The sequence below is a fragment of the Coregonus clupeaformis genome, chromosome 7, assembly GCF_020615455.1.
Source record: "Coregonus clupeaformis isolate EN_2021a chromosome 7, ASM2061545v1, whole genome shotgun sequence".
NCBI classification, from domain to species: Eukaryota; Metazoa; Chordata; class Actinopteri; order Salmoniformes; family Salmonidae; genus Coregonus; species Coregonus clupeaformis.
This window is the reverse complement of record NC_059198.1, coordinates 72596523-72606234: the sequence shown is the minus strand read 5'-3', so window position 1 is coordinate 72606234 and position 9712 is coordinate 72596523. Positions and strand designations below refer to the sequence as shown.

Below are 9712 nucleotides of genomic sequence, written 5' to 3'. Positions count from 1 at the left end.
AAAATACGTAAAGATTCACACACACATATAGATATATATATAAACCCACAGTAATTTATGCCAACTCATAATTGGCGCTCCGCTGTGCCTTCTTCAGACCGCGATGTGTGTGTGTGTGTGTGTGTGTGTGTGTGTGTGTGTGTGTCATGTGTGTGCGTGTGTGTGTGTGTGTGTGTGTGTGTGTGTGTGTGTGTGTGTGTGTGTGTGTGTGTGTGAGAGAGAGGTCTGAAAACCCTTATTGGACTTGGTTTTAAGATTTTCTACAGTAAAAAACGTTGACATCAATCTGTCTCTTGTTGTTAAGATATGGACCCAGTAACACCTTATTCAGTCTGTCTCTAGTTGTTAAGATATGGGACCCAGATAACACTTATTCAGTCTGTCTCTAGTTGTTAAGATATGGACCGCAGATAACACTTATTCAGTCTGTCTCTAGTTGTTGGTGATATGGACCCAGATAACACTTATTCAGTCTGTCTCTAAAGTTAGCATATGGACCCAGATAACACCATTCTGTCTGCTTTTGTCCTTTTAATTATTTTCTTAATTAAGCATGTAAAACTGGCACCTTGATAGTGTCAAGTTCCCAGAATTCTTTGTGTTGAGCGGACGACGGGGTAGGTCGACTGATATGTTGCACAGCTTCTCATTGAGAGACTTTTAAAATCAATTTTGGTTAAAAGCTAAAACTGAAAGTTCAGTGTCTTGGGGTGTGGCTCAGTGGTCACTAACCCTGGTCAAGAAGGGCCAGTTGTGCAGGATTTCATTCCTGCCTAGCACTTAACACACATCATTCAGCTAATGAAGGTCTTGATGATTCTGTGATAACCCTTAAAAGCAGGTGTGTAAGTAGTGCTGGGCTGGAAACAAAAGCCTGCACCCCTGTACCTCTCCGGGAGCGAGGTTGGCCCAGCCTTGTCCTATGGTCCGAACAGAAGCAGATGTGATGGAGATTTAATCCCCGTAGACTTTCATTGATCATCAGGAGGCATCCTTAGAATCAGAAGCCGTCATTCTCACGGAGAGAATTAGAATGACTCACTCCCCATTCTGAAGCTCTCCTGCCTACACAACCAGTTGCATTCTGTTTCTGTCACCACTTCTCGTTCACTCTGTCTGAAGGAGATATACTGTTCATTTCAAATATCATTTAAAGGCAATATTTTAACCCATGAGGAAATTACTGGAGATAATGTGATGTAGAAATGAATAAAGTATTTACTTTAAAAAATGTTAAAAGGAAATTGCATGTTGTTGCGTTTCCTTTGTAAATGAATGTCTTCTCTTTCAAAATATATTAATTCCCTACTGTTTAGATAATACAAACATTAGCTTCATGTCAGTGCTGTTAACCTCAAGCCTTATTAGGTAGGATAAGGTGGTTGTGGGTGTTTAGTCCAATGTTTAAGGGGCGTGTTTAATCTCTCACGGTGTTTAGTCCAATGTTTGGGGCGTGTTTAATCCTCTCTCCGCTGAGTTACGGCGAAGGGAAGAAAACAACAGATTAACAGAGATTTTAAGGATTTGTTGACCTGCAATATTTGATAATGTGCAGTAGTCGTCTACTGTAGTTACAGTGGGGAAAAAAAGTATTTAGTCAGCCACCAATTGTGCAAGTTCTCCACTTAAAAAAGATGAGAGAGGCCTGTAATTTTCATCATAGGTACACGTCAACTATGACAGACAAAATTAGAAAAAAATATCCAGAAGATCATACATTGTAGGATTTTTTATGAATTTATTTTGCAAATTATGGTGGAAAAATAAGTATTTGTCAATAACTAAAAAGTTTCTCAATACTTTGTTATATACCCTTTGTTAGCGCAATGACACAGGTCAAACGTTTTCTGTAAGTCTTCACCCAAGGTTTTCATACACTGTTGCTGTTATTTTGGCATTCCTCCATGCAGATCTCCCTCTAGAGCAGTGATGTTTTGGGGCTGTCAAAGCAAGGCAACACAGACTTTCAACTCCCCTCTCCAAAGATTTTCTATGGGGATGAGATCTGGAGACTGGCTAGAACACTCCAGGACCTTGAAATGAGCTTCTTACGAAGCCACTCATCTCCGCTGCTCGGCGGTTTTTGGGATCATTTGTCATGCTTTGGAAAGACCCAGCCCACGTTTCTATATTCAATGCCCTTTATTTGATGGAAGGGATGTTTTCCTCAAAATCTCACGAGCTACACTTGGCCCCATTCATTCTTTCCTTTACACAGATCAGTCATCCCTGGTCCTTTTGCAGAAAAAAACAGCCCCTAAAGCTTGTGATGTTACCCCATGTTTCACAGTAGGTATGGTGTTCTTTGGATGCAACTCAGCATTCTTTGTCCTCCAAACACAAAAAGTTATATTTTGGTTTCATCTGACCATATGACATTCTCCCAATCCTCTTCTGGATCATCCAAATGCACTCTAGCAAACATCAGACGGGCTCTGGACATGTACTGGCTTAAGCAGGGGGACAGGGTCTTGCCTGCAGGAGTTCGGAGTCCCTGGCGGCGTAGTGTGTTCACACTGATGGTAGGCTTTGTTACCTTTGGTCCCAGCTCTCTGCAGGTTCATTCACTGGTCCCCCCTTAGCTGGTTCAGGGATTTTTGCTCACCGTTCTTGTGATCATTTTTATTACGGTGAGATCTTGCGTGGAGCCCCAGATCGAGGGAGATTATCAGTGGTTGTATGTGTCTTCCATTTTCTAATAATTGCTCCCCGAGATCAGTTGATCTAAACCAAGCTACTTACCTATTGCAGATTCAGTCTTCCCAGCCGGTTTCCAGGTCACAATTTTGTTTCTGGTCATCCTTTGACAGCTCTTTGGTCTTGGCCTTAAGTGGAGTTTTGGAGTGTGACTGTTTGAGGTTGTGGACTGGTGTTCTTATACTGATAACAAGTTTAAACAGGTGCCATTAATACAGGCAATGAGTGGAGGACAGAGGAGCATCTTAAAGAAGAAGTTCTAGGTCTGTGAGAGCCAGAAATCTTGCTTGTTTGTAGGTGACCAAATACTTATTTTCCACCATAATTTGCAAATAAATTCATGAAAATCCTACAATGTATGATTTTCTGGAGAAAAAATCTCAATTTGTCTGTCATAGTTGACGTGTACCTATGATGAAAATTAGGCCTCTCATCTTTTTAAGTGGGAGAACTTGCACAATGTGGTGGCTGACTAAATACTTTTCCCCACTGTATATCTGTTTCTTGTCTCTGATTTAAGGCATCCTAAACAGTCCTCTTCCCTGTATTGCAGCCGTATGGATCCTTGGTCAAAAGTAGTACTGCGTATAGGGAATAGGGTGCAGTTTGGGGGAAACGGAATTAAAGACACAATTTAGACCCAGGACCCACGGCAAGCAAGTCACAGACAGTCAACCAAGTTTGCTGTGATGTCATCCAGTCCTGTGTAGTCTACCCACACTTGGGGGCATTTTTTAATGTGTTAAAGATTATTAATCATAGATTAACCACTAGCCATATGGCTCACATAGGTAGCGTCCCCAATGACCCCTATTCCCTATGCCAGTTCTACAGCACCACGGGAGATGGGGGTCCCCAATCTGGACCTACTAACTTTATACTGGACATAGACAGCACATTTGGTAATGCTGTAATCACACAACTATTCTATTCATTCTATTTCTATGCTGTGATTGACTATGCATCAGACACCAGAAAGGATGTATTATTTCCTCAATATAACATTTCTCAATGATGTTACACAGATAGACTAGAGAGGTATTTTACAGAGACTAGAGAGGATCTTCACAGATAGAGACCCATCTTTAGACACATATGAGAGGATATTACCTTCTCTTCTCTCTCCTGTCTCTCTCTCACCCTCTCTCTCTCTCTGCAGCCTCCTGCTCCACCTGTCTCTCTCTCTCTCTCTCCTCTCTCTACCTCTCTGTCTCATCCCCCCTCTCTCTCTCCTCTCTGTCTCTCCTCTCCTCTCTCTCTCTCTCTCTCTCTCTACCTCTGCCTCTCTACCCCTTCTCTCCTCTCTGTCTCTCCCCTCTCTCCCTCTCTCTCCTACCTCTCCTGTCCTCTCTCCCCCTCTCTCTCTCCTCTCTGTCTCTCCCTCTCTCTCTCTCTCTCTCTCTCTATCTCTACCTCTGTCTCTCTCCTACCCCCTCTCTCTCTCCTCTCTGTCTCTCCCCCTCTCTCTCTCTCTACCTCTCTGTGTCTCTCCCCCTCTCTCCCACCTCTCTCTCTCTCTCTCTCCCTCTCTGTCTCTCTCTACCCCCTCTCTCTCCCTCTCTTTTTCTCTCTCTCTCTCTCCTCTCTCTACCTCTGTCTCTCTACCCTCTCTCTCTCTCTCATCTGTCCCCCTCTTCTCTCTCTCTCTCTCTACCTCTCTGTCTCTCCTCTCCCCTCTCTCTCTCCTCTGTCTCTCCCCTCTCTCTCTCTCTCTCTCACCATTCTGTCTCCTCCTCTACCCTCTCTCTCCTCTCTGTCTCTCCCTCCCCTCCTCCCCCTCCCCCTCCCCTCCTCTCTCCCTCCCTCTCTCTGAGGAGTTGTTAGCAGCGACGAAATGCCCATATGAACCTCCCATCCTGTTCTTTCAGCTGTCGGACATAATTCAAATCCTCAGAACAAGATGCTTCCCACGACCTCCCAGACCTCTGTGCTGACTGTCTCTGTCTGTCTGTGCGGCTGTGTGTAGCTATTTCTTCTGAAGTGGTATCAGGCAGCTATTTATGGGAGATCGGCCACAGACTACCGGAATTATAAGATCTGGTGCCGCATGTGTTAGACGAATGGACATTTATGGGGATGTTTTTGTCTCCAGAAAAAGTGGGGTGGTTTTACATAGATTATAAATTATATAACTTTAATATATATTTTAGAACACAAGGTGTGACATCTGTGTTACTGTTTTATCAGCTCCATCATCAGTAACCACCAGTTGTGACTCATGTATTACTGTCGTTTATATTATCCCCATCAGTAACTACCAGTTGTGATATCATGCCATTACTGTCCGTTCTTATTATCTCTATCAGTAACCACCAGTTGTGATATGTATACCTGTCAGGTTATAGTATCTCCATCATAACCCTACCAGTTGTGATCTGTAATATTACTGTCAGGTTATATTATCTCCATCAGTAACCACCAGTTGTGATATCATGTATTACTGTCAGGTTATATTATCTCATCAGTAACCACCAGTTGTGATATCAGTGTATTACTGTCAGGTTATAGTATCTCCATCAGTAACCACCAGTTGTCGATATCAGCGTATTACTGTCAGGGTTATAGTATCTCCATCAGTAACCACCAGTTGTGATATCATGTATTCCTGTCGTTATCTCCATCATCAGTAACCACCAGTTACAGCGATACTCATGCGTATTACTGTCAGGTTATCTCCCATCCTCAGTGTAACCACCAGTTGTGATATCATGTAGGCTCCCCTCTCTCAGTGTTGTTCTCTCCGTCCCCCAGGCCACCCTGCCTCCCCCTAGCCAACGCTCCCTCTCTCAGTGTTGTTCTCTCTGTCCCCCAGGTCACCCTGCCCCTCCCTAGCCAAACGCTCCCTCTCTCAGTGAAGTTGTTCTCTGCTTCAGGCCACCCTGCCCTCCTAGCCAACGCTCCCTCTCTCACAGTGTTGTTCTCTCTGTCCCCAAGGCCACCCTGCCTCCCTCCCTACCAATGCTCCCACTCTCTCTCAGTGTTGTTCTCTCTGTCCCCCAGGCCACCCTGCCCTCCCTAGCCAACGCTCCTCTCTCAGCCCCATCAGAAGGAAAGGCAGGAGAAGGAGGTAGCAGAGCCCACACCGTCCTGAGCTAAGAAAGGCAGTGAGACTAACACTGGTACGGTAGGCTATTACTGTCAGGTTATCTCCATCCTCAGTAACCACCAGTTGTGATATCATGTATTACTGTCAGGTTATCTCCATCCTCAGTAACCACCAGTTGTGATATCATGTATTACTGTCAGGTTATCTCCATCAGTAACCACCAGTTGTGATATCATGTATTACTGTCAGGTTATCTCCATCCTCAGTAACCACCAGTTGTGATATCATGTATTACTGTCAGGTTATATTATCTCCATCAGTAACCACCAGTTGTGATATCATGTATTACTGTCAGGTTATCTCCATCATCAGTAACCACCAGTTTCTCCCCAATACTCCAGACCACAGTAACCCCCTCCCTCCCTCCCCAAACACACACACACACACCTCCTTTTAGTCTTTCTTCAGCAGCTTGTAGTTAGTAGTCTTTACGTTTGTTTACGGTGCTTACTGCTAACCTAACCATGGCTCAGACTGAACATAATCGGGTACGCATTTGTGAACTGTAACCATTTTTTAAACACTTTTTTACAAACTGAATAGCTAGCTAGTTACATAGCCACGGTGAAGTTCTCCCATATGGATATGGTACGTTTTTCAATGTAATGGCTAAAATGCATTGGCCAGGTGGTGGATTGAGTAAATTGAACAGAAGAAACAAAACGTTAAAGTAGTTAACGTTATAGGTATTATATTTAGTTAGTTAATTAGGTATAAGCATGATATATTAATATATTTAAACAGTAAGCAACATAGATTAGCAAAATTAGCCATCTGGCTAGCGGAATAAACTAGGCTGAACCGGTAGCTAACCATGACAACTGCAGCGCTACCGTTACACTTTAGCCAGCTGCTTCTAATCTCCCTTGGGAAACAATGTATAGCTTTCTTCCTCTGTATCGTCTGCAAACCATTTTCCGGAGTGCCACGGTCTTGTGTGTAGTCTTTACTGTAATTGTGTGTAAAGATATAACTTTGGTTGGATGCCATTTTCTTGTTAACATTGGATTTGATTTCGGCCACCTGTAGCATACTGTACTTTTGTTGCTAGCCGATTCTCAATCAAACTTTAATCATTCTAGCTAGTTTTTTTTTTGGTACATTCGGCGAACAGTTCTGAGTATGATTGACACATGTAAACCAATGACAGGACAGAAAAGTTATGTGTACACTATCGTTACCACGGTTACTCGTTGACATTACAAGATTCTGGAAACGTTCAGGCGGGACAGTAGTTAAAGCACGGGTGGATGCACTTTTTCAAGGTGTATGGATTTTCGACCAGTAATTTACGGACAATATTACAAAGTTTGTAAACTACTCTTTATATTCCTTATAAACACAAAGACTGAAGCCCAAATGACGACAGTGCAGTGCTATTGATACAATGAACAACTTGTTGTCATTTTTCGTTAGAATCTTAGCTTGTTAGCTACGCTTGCTATAGGTACCTAGCTAGCTACTGTAGCCAGCTAACTAAATTAGCTCTCTGTTCTCGTCCTCGCTTGCAAACAAGCTGCTAAGCTTAGCTAGTTCTCTCTTTGGCTGAGTTTAGCTCACTTGTAGGTTTGTCAGCAGTTAGCAAACATTGCTTGTTAGCTAGAGGGTGTGGAGAGAGGAGAGGAGGTTATCTTGTTGCCACGCAACTGTATGCCCTCCTGTCTTCAACACCTGTGGAAAGGTGAGTCGCGAGTTACCGCCCTCGGTTTTGAAATCATCCTTCCCATTGAACAATGCAATGCGTCTTCTCAACCCCACCCACGGGCAGGTGTGGTTTTTGTGTCAGTGGTGGCGGTGCATTCATTCACCAAGGGGTGTTGTAGAATGCAGTAATCCTTCCTTGGCATTCTACATGGCATTGCGTTTTAAAATGTATTTGGTGTTTATTTATCTCATAGTTCTTTCCTTTATATGACTTCTTGAAGGAGTGTACACTTGGGGGACCTTTCCTTCTTTTTTCTCCATGGCTGTAAGACAGTTGCTTCCCAAACCTCTCACTTGAGTTCCCCCAAACCGTTCAACTTATTTGATATATTCCAGTGCTATTCTACTAGTCAACTAAGCACCAAGCCCTTCATTGGTAAAATCAACTGGAAATCAAATCACATTTTATTTGTCACATGCGCCGAATACAACAGCTGTAGACCTTACAGTGAAATGCTTACTTACAAGCCCTTTAGCAACAATGCAGTTTTAAGACAAACAAGAGTTAAGAAAATTATTTACTAAATAAACTAAAGTAAAAAAAAAAATTAAAGAGCAACAATAAAATACAAAATCATGAGGCTATATACAGGGGGTACTGGTACCGAGTCAATGTGGGGGGTACAGGTTAGTCCAGGTAATAATGAGGCTATATACAGGGGGTACTGGTACCGAGTCAATGTGGGGGGTACAGGTTAGTCCAGGTAATTGAGGTAATATGTACATGTAGGTAGGAGTAAAGTGACTATGCATAGATAATAAACAGCGAGTAGCAGCATCAAAAAGGAGGGGTTAATGCATAATAGTCCGGTTAGTTATTTGATTAGCTGTTCAGCAGTCTTATGGCTTAAGGGGGGGGTAGAAGCTGTTAAGAAGCCTTTTGGACCTAGACTTGGCGCTCCGTACCGCGCGTGCGGTAGCAGAGAGAACAGTCTATGACTAGGGTGGTTGGAGTCTTTGATAATTTTTGGGCCTTCCTCTGACACCGCCTGGTATAGAGGTTCTGGATGGCAGGAAGCTTGGCCCCAGTGATGTACTGGGCCGTACGCACTAACCTCTGTAGTGCCTTGCGGTCGGAGGCCGAGCAGTTGCCATACCAGGCGGTGATGCAACCAGTCAGGATGCTCTCGATGGTGCAGCTGTATAACTTTTTTGAGGATCTGGAACACATCAAATAAGTGTGGAACAGCTTGGGGTACTCAAGGAGAGGTTTGGGAAACACTGCTACCAACCCCAATGGTACTGTGCTGACTCAGATGTGTTCCTTTCAGGCATGTGGCTTGATTGTTGTTATATTGGCTCCTGCCCTCTGTGTGTTGTATTGGCTACCATCAGATATACTCAACAATGAGTCCTTGGTGCTGTTTGTCCCTCCTGTCTCTCTGTAGGTGACCCCCTGCCTGACCTGTGACAAGTCACATCATCATCAGAGAGTGGCACCAGCATGGCAGGGCTGGCGTTGGAGTGGAGGGGCTGACGCCAAGCTCTCACCCTCCTGACACATTGTTTTGAAAGCCCTCGACACTAGAACGAGACAGGGAGGAAAAGCATTAGAGGGAGAGGGAGAGGGAGACAGAGGAAGGAGATAGAGGGGGAAGAAGGGAGGAGAGGAGAGAGATTAAGCCTCATCAAAAGAAACAGCAGTTCTCTTCACCATGCCTTACCATGCCAATAAAGCTCATTGAATGGAATGGAGTCGACAAAACTCACATCAGTATATTCAACCCCTCTCCTCTTCCTGGTTGTTGTTCTAGGCCTAAATTACTATATGTTCTCAGTCAACTTATCTGGTAGCATAAGGGTTAGATAAATAACATCAGTCAGCTTACCTGGTAACATAAGGGTTGGATAAATAACATCAGTCAGCTTATCTGCTATCCGTAACATAAGGGTTGGATAAATAACATCAGTCAGCTTACCTGGTAACATAAGGGTTGGATAAATAACATCAGTCAGCTTATCTGGTAACAACATAAGGGTTAGATAAATAACATCAGTCAGCTTACCTGGTAACATAAGGGTTGGATAAATAACATCAGTCAGTTTATCTGGTAACATAAGGGTTGGATAAATAACATCAGTCAGCTTATCTGGTAACACAAGGGTTGGATAAATAACATCAGTCAGTTTATCTGGTAACATAAGGGTTGGATAAATAACATCAGTCAGCTTATCTGGTAACACAAGGGTTGGATAAATAACATC

At 43.5% G+C, this 9712-nt stretch overlaps 1 long non-coding RNA gene across 1 annotated transcript; it reads left to right on the top strand.

Annotated features, from left to right (window-relative positions):
* Window positions 1-7152: 7152 nt before the first annotated feature.
* Window positions 7153-9231, top strand: LOC123491266. The gene is made up of 2 exons (XR_006661265.1): window positions 7153-7484; window positions 8896-9231. It is a non-coding gene; the product is annotated as an uncharacterized LOC123491266 (long non-coding RNA).
* The last annotated feature ends 481 nt before the right edge of the window (window positions 9232-9712 follow it).